The sequence below is a fragment of the Artibeus jamaicensis genome, unplaced genomic scaffold (genome assembly GCF_021234435.1).
Source record: "Artibeus jamaicensis isolate MK-2021 breed Jamaican fruit bat unplaced genomic scaffold, CSHL_Jam_final contig_402, whole genome shotgun sequence".
NCBI classification, from domain to species: domain Eukaryota; kingdom Metazoa; phylum Chordata; class Mammalia; order Chiroptera; family Phyllostomidae; genus Artibeus; species Artibeus jamaicensis.
This window is the reverse complement of record NW_026521818.1, coordinates 6,677,862-6,695,347: the sequence shown is the minus strand read 5'-3', so window position 1 is coordinate 6,695,347 and position 17,486 is coordinate 6,677,862. Positions and strand designations below refer to the sequence as shown.

Sequence of the window (17,486 nt, the reverse complement as noted above, 5' to 3'; positions counted from 1 at the left end):
TATTGGGTTAGTCTTTTCAGGGTTTTAAAGATATTTTACCTGGTTTAACAGGCAAAACCTAGAAAATATAATTATTGATAAGAAGTTACTTATATTAGCAATATTAATTTATTTCTGAATTTTGTGCAATAGTCTCAGAATTTTAGAGCCAGAATACACTGATGAGATTGGGTAGTACCTCCCACAGCTTTTCACTTGATGGAAAGCTAGTCTTACACCCCATCCATGGAGTGGTTCTCAAGTTGAGCAGACCCCGTTAAAAGACAGTCGTTTGATAAAATGGACACACAGGAGAGGATTAGATTGAGACTTCAAATCTTTTTGATAGAAAGATGATAAATAAGAATTACTAATATAAAGTTAGACTGTTACATTTATTCAAAAGGATGACTGTAATAGGCAGAGTTATGGCATATGAGGTCTTGGAACTCACTGTGCTCAGACTGAGGCCAAAAGACAGTTGTAGAAAATGGAGTAGACATTGTCCAAAATGGATTAGGAGTAGAGATTGTCAAAGAGAAGTGAAACAGGGACTGGCGGTTAATCATATGACTTTGAAAAAAGAGTGGAGAAAAGAAAATACATAGAAGACAGTCAGGTAATAAGAGGTCCTTGGCATGAAGAATTATAGAATGCTAAGAGTTATATTGAGACTAACCAAGTTAGGAAGACCCTGATTCTCTATTTAGTTTAATCCCAAACTCACTTTGGAATAAAGAAAATCTGCCTGTTGTAATGCAACAGGGTGCAGCCAAGAGGGGGGCCCCAAATAGGGATTTGGAGTGGGGTCCAGAACTCAAGGTGTCCAGGAAATATTAGGATGTCCTCACCCCTTCCCGCCACAGGTGTGAGTTGGGGGAAAGGACACATGGAGCAGGGACATGCAGGGCTGTTTTGTACAGCCACAGCTTTGCAGCTAACCTCTGGCATGGCCATTTAACATATCTATAATCTTTACCTGGTTGCATAGATATGTTACATAGCTGTGGCCATGCTTTGAGCCAGGGGGATGGAAGTCACTTCCATCCAAGACGTAACTGGGAAGCAACTCCCCCTGATTAATTATAGTGCCTGTGTGAGAGCTTGGAGATGATCAGCTCCATGCCATGGGGTCACGCCTGCCCAGACCCACTATGGCAGCCTAGTAAAGCTGGAAGGATATGGGAGTGCTGGCAAGTGTAGCAGATTGTGGGAGGAATCAGAAATGGGGCTGCAGAGGAGGATAGGCCCGAGGATTTAAAACCCAGATGCAGCAGCCATGTGAGAAGAGAGAGCCACGTGCTTCTGGCACAGTGGGGACCCCTGCAGCCCTGTGAGGGTACCATGTGGCTTTGCCAGAGTGGGCGGGCACCCCTGTAGCTTGGATAGAGAGAATCACCACGCAGCTTTAGCAGAGAACAGCCACTCAGCTTTGGCAGAGTGGTGACCTCCCTTCCCGCAACTTTGCCCAGCAGAACCATTCAGTTTTGGCCAGAGTGGGGACCCCTACAGCTTTGGTAGAAGAGGACCAGGCGGCTTTGGGGTGCTCCCTTTGGCCACGTGGCCTGGGAAGCAGGAGAGACTTTGCCTGGAAGAAGGGTGAAAGAACTCTTGCCTGTGGGCCATGAGAAGATGCCACATGGCTGTGGATTAATTAGAGATCCTGCCTGGACAGCAACACAGCTGACAGTGTCAGGAGCCTAAACTGAGGATGCTTATTTCTTTTCCTGAGTTATGGTACCCCGAATTAGGGCAGGGGGAGAAGGAAGCACTGTGGGTGTCTGTGGATATCCTAAAGGACTTTGATATTTTAATGAAGACATTAGGTCACTACTTGAAATCTGTATAGCTTTAAATAAACCTTTTCACAAATCTCTGGCATTGAGAAACGTGTTTCCCCTGGCGACGGACAATGAGAACCTAGTGGGGGTCCTTTCAGTAATAGTATATCATAACCCCCCTTGGTACCTTGTTCTGTAACAATAATTCTTTAAGGGGTAAAAGGCAATGCAAAATTTGTGTTTAAGCAACATTTAAAGATCCTGACATAAAAAAATTCTTCTGTAATAAAATCCACTATACAAAATAGGCAGACAGGTTGTAACGCTGGCTAGTCAGGACAATATTGGAGTTCACCAACAAGGGAAACCAAGGGACTCAGGTCTAGTCAGTTCACTAATGGCTAGAACCTGGTACAACCTACTATCACCTGAGGAAGAAAGGAAGTACTGGGAGGTGGGGATCACTCACAGAAGTCTTTATAATCCAAAAGAATGAGCACTAGACTTTTATTTGGAGACTTGGGTCTTAATTTCAGGATTGGTTGTGATTTGACCTTTTTGCCCCTTTATTTTAATTCATTTTATTAACATGTAAAATGGACATTTACTACCTGCTCAAATACAATTTACAGGGTTATGGTTAGAATTAAAAAAGAAAGGCAGGATTAAAAAGTGCTATGTAAATACAAGTTGTATTATGAAACTAGGTATGTAACGTAACTTCCTTATTAAGACTTCCTGTTGCTCTATGATTATAAGACCCTATGCCCCCCACCAATTGACAAGAGGTGAAGAAGTAATTCACCCTCTTGAAAATGACAAGAAGAGACATCCTGAAAATGAAGGAGAGATTTTTATACCAGATCATTAATAAGCAGGCCTGGAAATACATAGTGCATTGAAAGCCATGTGCCAGAGGTGGAAACCTGACAGAATTTAAGCCCTAAAATGTTTTATTTCAAGTGAAAATTTAACAGGTAATTTTGCACTAAAATAATAAAACCAAGTAAGAGGAAAGGGGTAATAACACAGAGATAGGTATGTTAAGAGAGAGAGGGTATATTGCCTTAAACAATCCAGAGCCAGATGGGTAAGCGGAGCCAAAACTATTAAAAGTGCTCTTTGATAGAAGGAAAAACATTCAGCCCTTCAGATGGGAAATTAAAACATTCTGTCATCTCTTCCTTCCTTTCCAGAATGACAATCATTAAAGTTATTTCTGCTCTAAAAAGCAAGTGTTTTATATAATCTTACCAGAAAAATAAGTTGTTTTGTGGAGTAATACGTAGTCTACCTTACATGTTTTTAGGATACTGTGGCCATCCCTCCATAACTCAAAAATGCTTTAGGCAAAATTTGAGAAATCATAAATTTACTTCGGAATGCCTTTTATACAAGCACAAGAATTTCACATCAAATACAGCTTAAATGCAAGTCACTCAACACCAATTAACCCCCCCCTGAAATTTATAAAATGGGAAAAACCTCTGTATATTTCACTTTATTGACAGTATACAAACATCCATATCTGTTTTTCTGTAGTAAAGATGCCCACTGAAGGGATCACCACTCCATAAGAGTAGGGGAAAGAAGAAGGCAAAAACACAGTTATCTAGACTTTTATACAAATGTTCACTGGAAAACAAATTTAAAAGTATCCTAAGAAATTAGTGCAAGGAGACAAATGTTTCTGGAAGGCAGGGGATACTCATTTAGAATTAACTGTGGAAGATTCATTATTACTAATTTAAGAAGTTTGGGATCACTTTTAAAAAATATGTCACACATGAAGTTGCTATTCCTGTTTTGTTTCAATGAATAGAAAAAAAGATGTATCTGCCAGCACTTTTAGATGGTAATGAGTAAAAGAAAAATACCAACAAAAAGGGAAGAAACCAAAAGAATCAATCACAAAACACTATTTTGCTCAACTGCACACAAATAAATTTGAAAACCAAAACAAAATAATTTACTAGAAAATATATTTATCAAAACTGGCCTCCCCCCAAAGATGAAAAATTTACAATACAAATCACTGTTAGAAAATTGATATCATTTAACATATTAATAGATCTACATAGAGAGGAAATATGATTATCCCAAAGATAAGATGATTTATAAATTCAATGCCCATTCTTGTTGAAAATACTGAATAGAAAAGAACACTTCTTTAACATGATATGTGTCAGCCCCAATGTCAGCACCACACTTAATGTGGAAAAATTAGATATATTCCTAAAGTTAGGGAATGTCCATTTTTATCACTGTATTTCTCAAAATACTAGTCAACACAAAAGAATGAAATTAGAAAGGAATACTATTGGCAGATGATATAATTATGCACCTGGAATATCCAAAAGAACCAACTAAATATTACTATAATAATTTAGTAATGTACCATAGCACAAAATATACAGAAATGTTTTCTTTATAGGTACAAATAGAAACCAGATAGAGGAAGAAATGAAAGATCCCCTTTATATTTTAACAAATATAACAAAATAACAAAATACTTAGGCATAAAGTGAACAAAGTGTCCAAAACATATGTGAGGAAAACTATAAAATACTTCTGAATGATACTAAGGTAGTCTTCAACAAAAGGAAAGATATACCTTGTTCTTGTACAGGAAGATTCAGTATAAGAATGTTTCTTCCTAAGTTAATTTATAAATTTTACATAGTCCCAGTAAATTACTATATAAAGTTTGTTTTTATTTTGTTTTCTGCAGCTAGACATTTGGAAAAAAAAACAACAAACTAACAAAAATAGGAGAGCAGGAGGAATACACCTACTCCCCATGAAAATACTGCACCAAGCCTTTTTAAGTAAAATAGTATGTAGTTAACTGTAGTATGCCAGTAAGTCAACTTCTTAGTTTTAATAATTATGTAAAATGTTAACATTAGGGGAAGCTGAGTGAAGGGTATACAGAAACTTTCCGTACTATTTTCCAACTCTTTTTTAAGTCCAAATTTATTTAAAAATAAAAAGATTCCTAAAAATGGTATCATAATGCTTATGATACAGGCATTATGAATAGATCAACCATTGAAACACAGTAAAAAAATCCAGAAATATATATGCAAATTTAGCAATGATAAACATAGCATCACAAATACATGTGAAAAGATGGACTTTAAATAAGTGGCATTGGGAAACAGGGCAGCCATGAGGAAGAAGATAAAATTGCATCTATTCATCATACTAGGATAAGTTTCAAAAGAAAAAGATTTAAAACATTATATAGCATCTAAATTATTGAAATAGTTTTGTTTTTAAATTAAAAATACTTAAATAGAATACACACTCTCCCAAGGGGGATATTATGGACAGACAAACATTTCATTTTTAATTAATGAGTGGCCCTCCATCACATGGAGGGCCAACTGGAGTTCTCTCAAGTGATGATGTCTGTTACCAGATTAGGAGTAACAGAATGGGTTCTTAGGGTACTTCAAACAAATAACATTTTTATTTGGTGTAAAAGCATAACATCTTTTAAACAAACAGGAATCATTCATGCAGTGGAATACTCTACTGGCATTAAGAAGATTGATGTTAATGCAAAAAAAAAAGGAAAACAACCAAAACAAAAGGAGTGTGCTGATCACTATGTCTCATATGGTCCATCCTGCTCTAGTAAAAATAAAAGAATTGTATAAGAATAAAGAATAAAGAAGTCTTTGAAAGGATAAAAAAATAGTCATTGCCTCTGGAAAAAAGTTTTGAGTTCTGCTGAGAAAAAGCCCTCCTTTTCATTGTATACCCTTTTGTAGAGTTTGAAGATCAAAGCAAAATGTTGGTTCTTCGGGCCCTGGCAGCTTAGCTCAGTCATCTCTACAAGCCACAGTTGCAGGTGCCATCCCTGGTGATGGCACGTACAAGGATCAACCAAGAAATGCATAAATATGTGGAACAACAAAGTGATGTTTCTCTTTCTCTCTTCCCTCCCCTTTCTCCTCTCTCTGCAAAAATAAAAAATAAAATAAAATAAAAATAAAAAATGTAAATAAAAAGTTGGTTCTTTGAAACAACTTCTTCATATGGTTAGAGAGAGAGAGAAGAGCCCAAACATAAAATGAATAAACTTCTGTGGTGAAGTAGAGGAGGGACTGATTTAAGAGGAAATAAAAAACCTTAACAGTTTTATAACTATTGAAAAACTGGAGCAATAACTACTTTTTCTCTCCTCCTCCCAACACGAAACAAACAAAACCCATCAGACCCAAATGGTTGTACAGACACCTTCTACCAAAATTAATAAACAAATCATACCAACCTTATACAAACTTTTCCAAGAATACAAATATAGGAAATATCCCCCCAATGTATTTTATGATGCCAATATAATTGCAATACAAAAGTCAAAGGTAATGTGAAAAAGAACAATTATAGACTAGTATCACTCATAAATATTGAAACAAAAATCCTACACAACTTATCACAAAACAATACAGCTGTATACAGTAAAGAAACTACAGCAGTCAAGCTGAGTTTACCCAGGAATGCAAGGATAGTTTAACATTAAATCCTTTATGTGTCATGCACTGCATTGAAACATTAAAGGAGAAAAACCTTAAAACCATCTCCATAGACAAAGAAAAAACATTTGATAAAAGCCATCTGTTCAAGATAAAAACTCTTAATATAGTGAAAATAGAAGGGAAATGGCCAAAAACCTACAGTAGACAACACTCTTTAACAGTGAAATGTTAGAGACGTTCTTTTAAACATCAAGAACAAGTAAAGATGTCTACTATTGCGACTTTCACTCAACACAATCCTGGCTGTCCTAATTAGCATAGACAATGCTTAAAAAGGAAAGAATAATGATTGGAAAGGAAGAAACAGGAATAAGAAATATGAAAATGTATCCAGTTTGTGAAAAAAATCACTATACAAAAACCTTAATTCTAAGCAGAATGCATCTTATGCATTTTTAGTTCCTTTCTCTTTATTTAATGAGTCCTTATCCTCCCATTATATTTCTCTTTCCCTTCTCTACTAAGAAGCCGTAAGTGGTGATATTCGGTCTCCTGTCTGCTCTATTTCCCGCCACCCCTCTCTCTCCTTACATTCTATAAAGGGCTATATACATTGGCTGGATTCCACCCAAGACCATCATAAGTGAAGGTAAGCTCCAAGAAGGCTACCAAAATGATCTGGGACAGGGGTTGGCAAACATTTTCTGCAAGGGTCAGATGATAAATAAGTCTTTGTGGGCCTTATGATTTCTGTTAAAACTACTTTGACTTTGTAGCTGTAGCACAAAAGCAGCCACAGAAAATATGCAAAAAAAAAAAAAAAAAAAAAGGGCATGACCTTGTTCCAGTAACACTGAGGTTACATAAACAGTGGCAGTTTGCAGACCCCTGGCCCAAAGCATGAATTCTCAATTCTGGTTTTCAAACATCCCAAAGTAGCCCAAATAATTTCAAAGGCTATTGAGAAATTCTCAATATTGGTATTTTACTTTTAAATAAGAGGAAGTAATCTGCTATCTTGGAAAGAACAGAGAACTAGGAAGTTTTAAGATCCTTGATTGTTTTTCAGCAATCATTTTTAATTCCCACTATTTGTTCATCTTCCAATATTTGTTGCAATCTCATTTTGGCTTCCTCTCACCCTATGGTAATGTAAGCACCTATCTTTTTAAAAAACTTTATTGTCACTGATTGAATCTTAGGAGAAAGAGGTGGTAAATGTGAGTGGCTAATTCACCAGCTTGTATCAGATATTGTTTATATATTAAAATGTTAAATTCATAAAGAAGTTTAATTTTTGTATATGGTATGAGTGTAGCAGTTAACTTTACTGTATTCCACATGCATAACCAAGTATATCAGCACCATTTATTAAACAAATCATCTCTTTTCCAGTGAATGGAAATGCATCTCTTATCATATGGCATCTTCTCACGTATACTTACAACTGTAACTATGTTACATTTAAATTAATTTGAGACAGATTATACTTCTATGATACTACATCTTACCTCTCTTCTGTGGGTCATGAATAATTAAGGTTCTTCAATCAAATTTTCCAGTTTTTTTCAAGAAAAGGTCCCATGCCTTCTGTATCACATTTATTTCCATTTGGTTGTTGTTTGATTTGCTGTGGGTAAGACACCACCATTCCATACCAGATACTGTTATTACAGCCACTTATAAAATTACCCTATGAATTCTAATAGTTTTTCTTGTGGATTTTCTGGATATGCAATCACATTAATCTGTAAGTAAAGGTAATTTGTCCCTTTTCCCTCCAATATTTATACCTTATTTCTTTTCCTTTTATTGTTAGCTTAAAACTTTAAAATAATTTTGAACAATAGTGATCTTATTCCCGATTTTAATAGGAATACTTTAGTACTTCACCATTTAATAGTCCATTTCAGTAACTATTTCTAACATGTTTGGGTATTTTCCTTTTGTTTAAATTTTCTTTCTTTCTCTCTCTTTTTTTTTTAACCCATGTCCCGGCACTTGAGGATAGAACCACCGACTGGAAACCGTCAGCACCAAAGACATGGCACTGACGACATGACACCGAGGGGGCCGGGGCCCTTTCCCTCTGCCCCACACATTACAGGGACCAGGACTGCAAGCCCGACCCCCGCTAAGAAGAGGAGGGTACATTTCTTAATGGGAATGGCTTCTAAATACTTTTTTTACAACACCTTCTGATGTAACATATAGCCATACAGTTTTTTCTTTGCTGATGCCATCAATTATAAGAGTTTCTCATTCTGACCCAGCCTCCATACCTGCAATAAACCCTATCATGTTTTATTACTTTACTACTTTGTTCATTTTTCATTATTTTACATGGAACTTTAAAAAAATATTTTATTTATATATTTTTAGAGAGAAGGGAAGGGAGGGAGAAAGAGGGGGAGTGAAACATCAATGTGCGGTTGCCTCTTGCACAACCCCTACTGGGGACCTGGCCCTCAACCCAGACATGTAGCCTGACAGGAAATCGAACCGTTGACACTTTGGTTTGCAAGCCCCTGCTCAATCCTCTGAGCTACACCAGCCAGGGCACACATGGAATTTTTTAATGAAAAACCAATATATATTTTAAGATTTTTATAGTATTTTAAAATAATGTTTTGAATTTACGCTGTTTATAAAATGAGTTGGTAGGTTTCTTACCTTAATCTTATATGGTTTAGAATAGCTTGAATAATAATTTATGTATTCTTTGAATATCAGCTAGAATTCAGATCAGAAGATACCCTTTTAGAAAAAAAATTTTTAAGTATTTTGAAATTTCTTATGTGCTTAGATGTGTTTTCTTGTATCAATGTGATTAATACTTCACCAGTAAATTATCCATCCCCTCTAGCTTTTCAAGTCTATTACTACAGAGTTGGATGTATTCTCTTATTTTAAAATTTGTTTCCTGCCCTGGCTGGTGTAGCTCAGTGGATTGAGGGTAGGCCTGCAAACCAAAGGGTCAGCGATTCGATTCCCAGTCAGGGCCTATGCCTAGGTTGTGGGCCAGTTCCCAGCAGGGGGCGCATGGGAGGCAACGATACATTGATATTTCTCTCCCTCTCTCCTTCCCTTCCCCTCTAAACATAAATACAATCTGTTAAAAAAATAAATAAATAAAATTAGTTTCCTATCCCATTCATGCTCTTTTGTTCTCTTAATCAGGTTTTGTAGGGTTTCATCTATTTTACTGGTTGTTACCCCCAAAATTAATTTTTGGTGTACATATCCTTTCTACTAATTTGTTTTCCATTTCTACATTTCTCTTTACTAATTATATCCTCTTATTTCCATCAGTTTTTTTGTTCTTTATTAACTATTCTCTAATTATTCCATTTTACTTTAGTGAGTTTTGTTTTCCCACCTTTAAGACAAGGGGTATTATATCTAATACTTAGCATCTGTAATTCTCATAAAGTATGGCTTGGTGGCAGCCACAAAAGATAAATACATGCAAGAATAAATAGAAACAGTGCTTTATCAGCCATAGAGAGCAAAGAACAGAAAAAGAGGGCACAGATTCAGAGAAAGTCCATGATGACTTTCCCATTAAAAAGTAAGATGATGGATTTCTCTCATGGCTAAATATTTGAAAAATTATTATTTATATGACACTGTGCCAATATTATAAAGAGGTTTTGTAGGTTGGACTGTGTTCCTCAAAGACATATGTTGGGTCACAGGTAGCTAATCCCTGGTCCCTGTGAACGTGATCCTTTTTGGAAACAGAATCTTTGCAGATATAATCGAGTTAGGTTGAGGTCTTAACTGGATTATCTTACTGGATTAAGATATGCCCTAAATCCAGTGACTACTATTCTTTAAAGGCCATGGGAAGAAATGGACACAGAGACAGTGAGGAAACACCATGGGGCAATGGACGCAAAAGCCAAAAACTGCCAGGAGCCACCAGGAGTTAGGGAGGGAGGCATGGGAAAGAATCTCCCTCAGCATCCTCGGAAGGCACCAATCTTGCTGACACCTTGATTTCAGATGTTTAGCTTCAGAACTGTGAGATAGACCTCTATAATTTTTAATTTAATTGTTGTTCAAGTACAGTTGTCTCCATTTTACCTGCCCCCATTCCTCCCCCCCCGGCCAACCCCACCACCCACCCTTGACCCTACTCCTTTGGTCCAAGTGTCCTTCTTGGCCTTGTGGCTAAGATCAAGTGTAGTATCTGTTTTTATCAGATTTCTATAATTTTAAGCCACCAGTCTGTGGCACTTTGTCATGATAGCCCTACAAAACTAATAAGGGGGAGAAGATAAGTTGACATGTTTCTTGTTCTTAAGTATTTTATTATTTAGTAAAGTAGTAATATTCCAATGGGAAGGGTAAATAGGACCAGTATACAAATATATCAGATGTTTATGTCCCACCGTCCATTCCCTTGGCTCACTTTAACTCTAGTCATTGCTGCATCAATCAGCTCAAAAGCAGATCCAAAGTGAAAGCACATCAGCTGCACCAGGTACCTTTTGCTTTCTGTCTTAGGGCATCTGTGACACCCTCATGTGGGTCCCCAGCGTTTCGGTATATACAAACTATAGAACAGTGAACACTTGCCAGGGCAATACTTGACTAAAGGGGGATGGTTGTCAGTATATATAATTCTTTCTCTTGCGTGGGCACTTCCATTTGGTTCCTCAGAAAGTCCTGGCAGACCAAGCCACAGTTGTCCAAAGTGATGGCCAACTTGAGAACACAGGTTTATACTGGCTGCCCTTCATTACTATTTAACTCCATCTTGGTACCTACTCCTCTTCCTGGATCACTTCAGAAAGAAATTCACACAAGGCCTTGACTGGCTCAAGCTGTGACTTATAGGAAACCCCAGGCTAAGATACAAATTACCTACAATTCAAAGGCAAATCTGCGTACAAAAGCAGTGACAGAATGCTATTGCAATCACACCTTGCTGAGAAAATTAAGGAAAGTGTTCAAAATGTAAAAGCCATTTAGGAAGGGACTTGAGAGATAGCATGATGGAACACACATAAAGGAGAGGACAGTAAGTATTCCACAAGAAGGAACAAAATGATCAAAGCTCCAACTAGAAAAACGATGTCTATTTGGGAGAACAGACAACAGTCTAGTTTAGCTGAAGTATAGCGTGGAGGAATCAAGGAAAAGGGGGAGGTACGAGCATAAATATGACTGGAGCCACAAGGTGGTAGGTTGCCTCACAGTATAACGAAGAAGAGGTTTGGACTGATATCCACAAAAATGGGGTGCCAACAGAGGTGCAAGGCCATGTTGCTTTAACATTTCTCAGTTTCTATCAGAGCCTGTACCAGAAGTAGCCCATAAACTGACACCAATTAAGGGATTATATGACCAAGAATCTAAAAATAGCTAGTGCAAAATATATTTCTATACTCTTCAATGAATATCTGCTTACTATCTTAGTGACCATTATATACTATACTATACTATGGTTTAAACAAATCTGGTAAATGAAAGTCTGTATTTGCCCAAAAGTAATGTTCTCTTACAAAGTATAAGTAACAAAAATATCCAACACTTCAGCTTTAAAAAAAAGCTGAAGAAACAAAAAAACCTATGTGTATGACTATAGTAGAGAGGGTAACGGCTCCACAAAATCTCCACATCCTAATCCCTGACTGTGTTAGTTTATACAGCTAAAGAAATTTTATGGATGTGATTAACAGAGGTTCTCGATATGGGGAGATTTTTCTTATTATATATGTGGATCTAATCTGATCACAAGGGTTGTAATAAGACAAAGGCAGGAGGGGTGGAGTCAGAGGAGAACATGTGACAAGAGAAGCAGAGGGTCAGGGTCAGAGAGAGATTTAGTGTGTTGCTGCTGCTGGCCCTGAGGATGGAGGGAGGGGCCATAGGCCGAGGAGTGCAGGTGCCTTCTAGAAGCTGGGAGAAGGCAAGGAAAGGGATTCTCCCCTACAGACTCTGGAGGAGGTGCATCGTTGCTACCACCTTAACTCTGGTCCAGTGAAAACCATGTCAGACTTCTGATCTCCAGGACTGTATGATAGTAAGTTTGTGTTGTTCTAAACCACTAAAGTTTGCGGTAATTTGTTACAACAGCAATAGGGAAAAAATGCCCTATGATCCAGTGACCTCTCTCCTACAGATAAATTCCAATGAAATCTTCTCATTGGTCCAGGTAGTTATCTTAAAATATACCCATAATTTCTTTAACCCTACAACTCCAAAATGTGGTACTCAATTGATACCCTCTTGCATTGCTGGATTTAGTTACTTCTCATGAAGAGAATACAACAGAAGTGATGGTGTGTTACTCCTGAAACTGTCATAAATGGCTTCTTCCTTGTTCTTTGCCTCTCGGATTACTGGAAAAGAACCAGCCGCCATGTCAGTAAGACACTCTGGCAGTCCAGTGGAGAGGCTCCTGACAAGAAACTGAGGCCTCCTGCCAGTAACCAGGAGGAAAGAACTGTGTAAGTGAGCCCCATCTTGGAAATGGATCCTCCAGTCTGGTCAGGCTTTCAGATGACTGTGGCCCTGGCTGAGAGCAATTTCATGAGAGATTCTGAGCCAGACCACTCAGCTCAGACATTTCTGAATTTCTGCACCGTGGAAACTCCGAAATAATAAATATTTATTGTTTAAGCCACTAAGGTTTCAGGTAATTTGTTACATAGTCATACCTCGGTACTTGTTGGCTTCAGAACTCGTCAAACTCTGTACTCATCGCATTTTGACGAGAAAAAAATGTTTCAGTACTTGTCAGTTTTAGCACTTGTCACAAGTTCCAAAATGAATTAACGATAAATACTGAGATCCCAGAGTATAATGATATGTGAATAGTCTATAAGTAGTTATGTGCAAGTGTACACCACGGCAGTGTTTGTGGCATAAGAGATTTGACAAGAACCTAGAACCTTCACTAGAAGGAAGAATAGTGATAGATATTAATTACAGAACACTATACAATACAGTCAGCACCACAAACTAGGTGGTCATGAAGTAAAATAGATCTTAAAAACACTACTGAGTACAAAGTGGTAAAAAATTATGTAAATTATAAACATAAATTTGGGTACATAGCCCTAAGAGGTGAAAGCAGGGACTGAAACAGCATGTTCACAAGCAGAATTATTCATAATAGCCAAAAGGTGGAAGCAACCCAAGTATCTGTCGACAAACAGATAAACAATGCAACACACACACACACACACACACACACGGATATTCCTCAGCCTTGAAGAGGAGAGAAATTCTGACACACACTACAGCAGAGACGAACTGAAGATATTACTCTAAGGTGAAATAAGTCAGTCACGAAAAGGCAAATATTGTATGATTCGTCTTAGATGAGGTTCCTAGGGAAGTCAAATTCACAGACAGGAAGTAGGTGGTTTCCAGGGTCTAGAGGTATTAAAAAAGAGAATAACTGTTTATGGGTAGGGTTTTAGTTGGGGAAAATGAAAAAGTCCTTGGGACAAATGGTGGTACGTTCACAACGATATCAATGTGCTTAATGACATAAATACAGATATAGTTTAATAGTTAAGATGGTAAATTTTATGCATGTTTATTTGACCACAAAAAATCTCATTAAGTGTAAAAAAACAGACACACAAAATGATACCAAATATTTTACAAGAATTAACGCATATTTAAGAGCACATTTGAAGGACTGCTTGTAAGGGAAGCAGGAGTTCAGTATGAGAATAAAGGGGAGAAATGCTTGCCTTTTATGGGCTGCTTCTGTCATGCTTTGATTTACAAAAACAATTTCTGAAAACACATCTATTACATAACATACAAGATGCCACCTGTACCTAAACAGGAGCTGGGGTACCTTTCTAACACCCATAGAAATCAAGAACCATAGATTACTATTAAAACTAGAAGATCTAGAAATCATTTCATCTAACCGTCTCATTTTTACATTCAAGATACTTAACACTTCAAAAGTAATTCACTTTTCAGAATTATCTAGGATTCCTAGAAGAGTTCACAAGGCACAGTGTTTCAAAGAGCAAACCACTATGTTCCTTTAAATTAGAAGATATTTTAGATGACACAAACTTTTAAATATCCCAGAAGCAGCCAAAGCAATAGGTGCTTGGCTAGCAAAACAAATAACATTTCACATCGGTCTACTATAAGGAAGGTCAAAATGAAAGAGAACATTCAACATGAAGAAATTGGTTAAATCATGTGAAATTAGTAACAGTAAAAATAGAGAAAATGGTAAAATAAAAATCCACAAAACAATTTATACATAGAAGGACCAATAAATAGCCTTAATTCAGTTCATAGGCATATTTAAAAAATTTTGAATTCCTTACTAACTCAATTCTGGCCATATCAACTAACAATAAGTAATTTCAAAGACTGCTAAAGCCAACAGTTCAGTCTTATATTAGGTAGTTTGTACTATAAGGGGGAAATAATGCAACTTTTCTTATTTTAATTCTTTATTTCTTATTTAATTCTTTAAAATACCTCAAACTGATGCTGTTTTAATTATAAGTGTGCATATGATCAATAAGATGATCTAAAAAAAGTATGTTATGAATGTCATTACAAAAACTGCTGCCTCTCCATCTGTTTGGCTACCAAGTATTTTACAAATGGCTCTTACAGTGTAGTTAAAAACTCATAACCAAGTTCATATCATTTTTCATTTGACAATCTGTCAATGATTTATATTGTTGTTCAAATAATTTGTTATATATTATTTTGTATGTTACTTAGTAAGAGATATTATTTAAAATAGTCATATAGAGTTAGAGTTAAATAGACTATTTAAGTTTCTTACATCCTATACAATAAATGACCTTGGATAAAATCACAACATATCTAATTAGAAGTAGTCTAACATTTAAAACGGAAATAATGCAACACTGAGCTGTTTAAATAGTAAAATGAGATAATATGTAAAAAATAAGAATCATAAACTCTGAAAGAGTATACTAATCAGGATTCAAAGAATTGAACTGCATTTCATTTGGAATTTTAATGTGACATCTTTAATTCTAGCTACAGTTTCCATCACATTTTAAAAAGAGATCTTAAGGACTATCAACCTTGTCATACATGATAAATAATTCTCAAAGCAGAAATATTTTATAAAAGAATAAAATTGCTTTAATTTATCATTGAAAAGTTTATGGTCTTATTTACTCAAGACCAAGTCCTTATTATTTTAAAAACTGTCACTGAAACAAAATCACAGCTTCTCTCCAGGCTTTCTGTTAGGTAAGCACTACTTAAGAGATACTGTCGCTGATCCTGGAGGGCTTTACAAAGCCAGTGCTGTCCATCCTGTTCAGGGAGCAGGGAGGTGTGGCAGGCTGGCTACCATAAATCATTATGAAGGTAATCCATTTACAACTACATCAATCCCAAAACATGTTTTTAGACATTCAAGTAAAGCCAAAAAAATTTAAGTACAATGAAAACACATTATATCAAGAGTATATCTTACAAGTATTCACTACACAGAAATATATCTAGAAGAAAAGCCATGGTGCCTTAATTTAGAATATTTGCCAGTTGACTTTATTCAATGATATTTAAAAGTGACCAGAGTAATAGAAGATTATTTAATAAATATAGATCTTAAATATTAATCCTATGAAAAATTTATCACTAATTTTTCCACAAAGAAATTTACATAATAAAGTGATTTACTCTTGAATAACCTAATTAAAGACATAAAGGTATACTAACAAAGGAAAAGATCCATTATTTTACATATAATTTAATATTTCCTATAAGATTTATGTTCAAGCAAAGAATCTGAGCATCTTTTTTGAGATGCAGAATTAAAGTGTCTAGTACATTCCACTGTGAAAACATTCATAGCTTCATATTTTTCCTACTTAAAAATATCAAATAATTTTTTTTCTTATCAGGTTGCAATGGTAAACTATGGCTTATTGTAATGGACTTCTACCACCAGCACTGCTGCATGGTTTCTTATTCCTCTGCAGTTGTCTTTTCAGCATAACAGGGAGAAAAGCACTGCTGCAGTCATCTGCAAAAGCCACTACCACTGTGCCTTCTGACTAACAAAGACGCTGGTATCTTTCTGCCACCCTATTCACAAGGAGTTAGTTCATTTAGATGTTGTGCAAAAGCATGCACTTCTGGTGACCAGAATTTCACCACTCAACCAAAACCATCCTCAAGCTCTGCAATACCTGCCTCCTCTTCTTCCTCTACTCCTAAGTAGCCCTTTCCACTAACTAGTTCACATCAGCCATCATCAACAGCTTTGTATCCCCCTCTTTTGGCTACCACTGCATGTGTCCCCAGAAAAGAAGCCTTTCAATGGGTTAGAGCTTTTGCTCTTGGTCATGAATATGCTCCATTCTTTGTTGTCCTCTACCCGTTTCCTTAGATACTGTTATTCCACTCTACTTTGTCAACAGGCATTATAAAAACAAAAACAACCTTTTAGCTTCAAAAATAGCTTTCTCACCAGCCTCCCCTTAACACTCCGACCCCTCCCCCCTTCTTCCTCTTCTGTCAAAAACCCAGGATCAGAAGCACAGGAAATCCATCTCCTGTGCTGCAGTAGAAGGGGGGAGGGAGGGAGGGAGACGCCCCTGCCTCCACGTTTGGCATGTGGCAGTGAACCCTGTGCCAAAGAAAAACCACCAGTTTTCAGACAGTACGAGGAAAAACAGTCTCCCCCTCCCTCTGCAGCAAGCCGGGCCATTGTGGCTCCAGCACCTACCCCATTTCCAAGCCCGGCAGCACCTCCATTCCGTCTCCAGTGACACCGAGGCGGGTTGCGCCAATATAGCCACATGTCGGTCACGTGTGCCCGTGCCCAGCCAATCGGAGGGTCGCCGAGGGGAATGGGGAGCGCCCTGGTCCGCATCCAGAGGATTACACAGCTGCTACACGCTCTGCTTCCCGACCCGCAGCCCGCACTCCGCACTGGGCAGCAGGACACAGGGTCCCGCCCTGCCGCACATGCAGCTGAGTAACTTGCACTAAAGGTTGTGGGTATGCCCTCACCACCCCAACCCCCAGGCAACCCACCTAAGCTTAAAGGAAGCTGATGTGCATAATAGGATGGGGTGGGAGAGGTCCACATGGTGGAAAGATTAGCATGAGAGGCTGGAGGTTGGGGGGTAATCAATTACATCTCATTCGCTAATTTTTCCATGGCTACAGCACAGATAAAAAGTGTATTACAGCAAAAAAAAATTAAAAATCACTGGTGTGCTAGGTAAATCACTCAAACTAT

The 17,486-nt window shown here is 37.2% G+C and overlaps 1 protein-coding gene and 2 pseudogenes across 13 annotated transcripts in view; 1 reads left to right on the top strand and 2 right to left on the bottom strand.

Annotated features, from left to right (window-relative positions):
• Positions 1-17,486, bottom strand: part of APC (APC regulator of WNT signaling pathway) — a 158,189-nt gene that overhangs the window by 84,520 nt on the left and 56,183 nt on the right. The window contains exon 3 of one of the 13 annotated variants that reach the window (XM_053665342.1): positions 7,759-7,877. The exons of 10 other annotated variants lie outside the window; for them this stretch is intronic. The gene's annotated coding sequence lies outside the window, so the exon portion shown is untranslated. Of the gene's footprint in view, positions 1-7,758; positions 8,803-16,967; positions 17,484-17,486 lie in introns of those variants that run through there. 2 more of the 13 variants (XM_053665346.1, XM_053665345.1) reach the window with 2 other exon arrangements.
• Positions 8,235-8,395, bottom strand: LOC119065140 (uncharacterized; annotated as a pseudogene).
• LOC119065136 (uncharacterized) lies at positions 10,404-10,562 on the top strand (annotated as a pseudogene).